The sequence below is a fragment of the Gymnoscopelus microlampas genome, assembly GCF_963454915.1.
Source record: "Gymnoscopelus microlampas genome assembly, chromosome: 18".
Taxonomy (NCBI): domain Eukaryota; kingdom Metazoa; phylum Chordata; class Actinopteri; order Myctophiformes; family Myctophidae; genus Gymnoscopelus; species Gymnoscopelus microlampas.
In genome coordinates this window covers 42,850,481-42,855,480 of record NC_139955.1, presented here as the reverse complement: position 1 = coordinate 42,855,480, position 5,000 = coordinate 42,850,481, and positions in this window count along the sequence as shown.

The following is a 5,000-nucleotide window of genomic DNA, read 5'->3' as shown; positions in this document are numbered from 1 at the left end:
CTGCCCTAGGACTCTCCACTTCTTTTGTACTGGTCCCTCCCATCCTCTGTTTTTTCCAACCCCCTGCAGATGGAGATTAATTTGAACACGTTCTCCCGGAAATATAGGAAGAAAGAAAGAACACAGGGAGAGAGAGACGGAGAGAGAGAGAGAGGAAGAAAGACATATGCGTCAGCAAAAGATTTATAAGACGTAGTAGGAAATGGAGAGCCGACCATCCTCTCCGCTATGTTTGTGCTACGGGGTTACTCTTTCTCTCTCTCTCTTTCTGTCTCATTCTCTTCTTTTCCTTCTCTCTCTCTCTCCTTCTGTCTCACCCTCTTCTTTTCCTTCTTCCTCTCTCTCTATCTCTCTCTGTCTCATCCTATTTTTCTTCCATCTCTCTCTCTCTCTCTCTCTCTCTCTCTCTCTCTCTCTCTCTCTCTCTCTCTCTCTCCTGGCCTCTCGGTGTGTAGTTCCAGTGGTAGTGATGATAGAGCCGGTGTGTCAGAGGGTCTATTATCAGCCTCCAACTAAAACAAGTAGAAACACAGCACAACGCGGGGAAAGAAAAAAAGAGACACATAACATTTATTTCACCTCCTCTCTATATTTCTCTCCTCGCTCCCCGGCGCGCGCCTTTGCTCTTTCTCCATTTGTCTCCCGTGCCTGCGAGTGTCAAACCCCCCCCCCCACGCCACCCACCCCATCCACCCACCTCACCCACCCCACCCCACCCACGAAAGAGAGAGAGAGTTCCGGCTTAGAACGTTATCAATGCATTGAATGGGACATTATCACGTTTCATCAGACCATTGGATGGGCGAGTAGGCGACATTCTGACCCACCCGTGATTTATCAGACCATTCATTGGGCGTAATCAGGACACACTGACCTACCCGGAGGCAGTGGTGGAAAGTAACTAAGTACATTTACTTAAGTACTGTACTTAAGTACGATTTTGAGGTATTTGTACTTTACTTGAGTATTTCCAATACTTTTACTTCTACTCCACTACATCTCAGAGGCAAATATTGTACTTTTACTCCACTACATTTACTTGAAAACTTTAGCTACTAGTTACTTTTCAGATATAAACTATGATATTATGAAACATACATTAACCACTTTAGCCCTATTTTATACATAGGCTATTTGAAAATAGCAGATCTACAAGCTCACAACGCGTCGCATCGCGACGCGTTGTGAGCTTGTAGATCTACTATTTTCAAATATTTTGTACTTTTACTTTTGGTACTTTAAGTACATTTTGATGCCAATACTTTTGTACTTTTACTCAAGTACATTTTTCTAGTAGTAGTATTTCTATATTGCAGTATTGGTACTTTCACTTAAGTAAAACATTTGAGTACTTTTTCCACCACTGCCCGGAGGCGGCGCAGTCCCCACAACATGATTTAAGATTCTGTGCCTGTCGGTACATAACTCGGACGGCGCTGAGTAGGCTCAAGCGGACGTCGCAACGTTCAGCATGGCAACTCGCTCGCTTTAGCTCGCTCAGTGGTCCCTCACGTGGCTCCAGTTCGCTTGAGACTGCGCGCCTCCATCATGGTCCGAAACCAAAACTTAACTTATACAAGTCATCTCCGTCAGTAGGTCAGTATGTCCTGATTACACCCAATGAATGGTCTGATAAATCGCTGGTAGGTCAGTATGTCGCCTACTTCGCCCATTCAATGGTCTGATAAAACGTGATAATGTCCCATTCAATGCATTGATAGCATCCGAGTGGGGTGAACAGAGAGAGAGAGAGAGAGACAGACGGAGAGAGAGTAGTGTTGCCATGTCTGCTTATTTTAAACAACTTTGGGCTTGTTTTTCTGTTAAGTTGCTTGTAAATACTGGTGGTTGCGATTTTTTTTTGGTGCTTGTTTCTGAAGTGTAGTTGCTTATTTAAATGTTGTTTAAACCATTGGTTCTCAAAGTGGGGTCCGGGGACCCCCGGGGGTCCTTGAGGGGGTTCCACGGTGTCCCCAGCTAAATGATGATAGTTGGGAAATAGGAACCAAATGGACCCTCATGGGGCTGTAACTCAAGCACATTTGAAACACAAATATGTATTACAGCCGCTGTACCAGATTTGTTGTTGTTAAAATGTTTCCAAAAATATTTAAAATGTTTCACTTTTTTTTTAATAGCCGCAGTGTACATAGGTTTAAAGTGCTCATGTGTTAGTCTCTAATTATTGCTTATTTCTCTTGCAAAATCTGGCAACACTAGTGAGAGAGAGAGAGAGAGAGAGAGAACGCCTTGCGTGTGGCGTGTGTCTGGCGCCCGGCGGCGCACACGCGAGAGAGAGAGAGAGAGAGAGAGAGAGAGCTCTCTTGATTTGTTCTGCCGTTTTGGAAGTCATATTGTTTCTGGTGCTTTGGTTTTTATTATGACGGCTTTATTTGCGTGTGTGTGTGTGTGTGTGTGTGTGTGTGTGTGTGTGTGTGTGTGTGTGTGTGTGTGTGTGTGTGTGTGTGTGTGTGTGTGTGTGTGTGTGTGTGTGTGTGTGTGTGTGTGTGTGTGTGTGTGTGTGTGTGTGTGTGTGTGTGTGTGTGTGTGTGCGTGCGTGCGTGTGCGTGTGTGTGCCGGCGGTGTGTGGATGGGTGGGTTTGGGTGCGAGGGAGGGAGGGAGGGAGGGAGGGAGGGAGGGAGGGTGCCTCGCCTCGCGTCCCGATGGCAGGCGGCTGAGTCATGAGGGGGAGGGGGGGTTGGGGGGGGAGAAGCAGATAGGGACACGGATAGTGGCAATAAAGCAAAAAACAGCTGCATCGTCTGATTCTATAGCCGCCCGCCGCGCGTGATGGTGTGTGTGTGTGTGTGTTTGTATTACAATACTTGTGAGGACCAAATGTCCCCACACAAGTATTGTAGAATTAATATGAGAAATAGACACGGTGAGGACCATTATCCTGGTCCTCACCAGAGAAATCATCGTTTTATGGTTGAACAAAATATTATTTAGAGAGAGCAAAGCGATGTGAGCTTGTAGATCGGCTATTTTTCGGCTCTATGCTTACGGTTAAGGATTTTTTACTTTTTTTTAAGTGTAAGAATGGCATTCATAAAAACGTCGTCCTAAAATGTTAATGTCCTCACAAGTGTAGTACTACAAACCGTGTGTGTGTCTTTGTGAGTGTGTGCTGTGTGGTGCTGCTGCCGCTGGAATGCGAAATCGTAAAAAAGGACAAAAAAAGAAAGAACTCTTTCTGCAATTTGCTTTGTAATCTCTTTGCCTGCAAGGCACCCCACCCCGTCTCCTCCAACAACCACTCACTCACACACACACACACACACACACACACACACACACACACACACACACACACACACACACACACAGGGCCCACACATAACTGCTCAATATGCTCGAATCCGACCGCGCTTGACGCTCGTTAAGCATCTCCTGTTCAGAATGCCAGTCAGTTGTTCACTGTACAGCCATAGGCGGATTAGGAAGAAACGGGCCCCTGGGCCGAGACACGCAAAAGGCCCCCCCTCCCCCTTCCGTGGGTGCACGCGCGCGCAGCGCACGTGCACGCACCCCCCTCCCGCGCGCGCGAAGCGCGCGCAGCGAAATTTTTGCGGTTAAATCTCGGTTAATAATGGAAATTAATAGGTTTTTTTTCGGTTAAAAACGTCTGTGCACGGCGGCAGATAGGCTAATATAATGCATGTTTTACCTATAACTTAAATACAAAGAAATTGTTCGGTTATATTGCGGTTAATAAGGGAAATTATTAGTTTTTTTTATGTTAAAATTGTTTAAAAAATATGTTAACATTTTTTTTTATAAACAAAAAAAAAAAAGGCTCAAGCTCAGGGGCCCCCCTAGCTCAGGGGCCCCTGGGCCTGGGCCCAGTCGGCCCGTTGGGTAATCCTCCTCTGTGTACAGCGTCCGGGGCTTTAGTGTTGGTGAGAAACAAAACCCCTGTATATATCAGTATCGGTAGATATCGGAATGGGAAAATTAACACATTGTGTGCCAAAACCGGAAATATACGGTTTTGCAAATACACCCGTGGAGTGCCAAAAAGACAAAAAAACGTAAATATATGTTTTTTTTACCTTCTTTTCCCCCCCGTTTTTTTCCACAAGGGGGGGGGGGGGCTAGCGCAGCCCTGGAATCACTCATGAACACTCTAAGAAGTAAGGGACAGATGGATCACCGTGCCAAAAAATCTGGCTCCCATCCGCTTCCATTCTATCTCCTTGCTATAAAACCTCTGTATCTCCTTAACTTTTTACAGTGGGCAAAACGAGTCATTCTCGATGCGCGATCGCTCTGCAATGGTGACTCGCGTGAGACATGTTGTTGTTCCAGGCCTTAGCCAGGACCATCGCGCACCCTTCACACGCATGCATTGTTTTTCATGGATTGCTCGTCGTGGAGTCTACAGCTTTAAACAGCACAGCGCAGCGCAACGGTGAGATTTCTGGCACCGAACGTAATCTGTTATTATAAAATTCGGGCACCGAATGTGTTAAGAGTCGGACAATAACGTAAAATTGGATATCGGCAAACAGAGCCAATATCAGACATCCCTACCCCCCCCCCCCCCCCCCCCAACACTAGCGCTCTATTTCCTAAACAATTATCACAATATGTAGAATGTTTAGGTATTATCCTTCTAAAATGTCAGTTCCTGCTGTTACATGGGCCAGTGGTTCTCAAACTTTTTCATGTCACGGACCCCCATAATGATATGTATTTGGCCGCGGACCCCCTATCTCAAAATATGTTGTTCCAGGGACCCCCCAGAAGTAAAGATTTGACTTACAAATGTTCGCTTTAAAATATATATATTGAAAGATTTGCAAAGTTTTCACGATTTTTCAAAAAATAGCAGATCTACAAGCTCATAGCGCGGCACTTGAGCTTGTAGATCTGCTATTTTTGAATAGCCAAACTATAAAATATGGTTATGATTGTGACGCTATATTAACTTATTTTGCTGTGGACCCCCCTGGTATCCCTCCAAGGACGCCTGGGGGTCCCCGGACCCCACTTT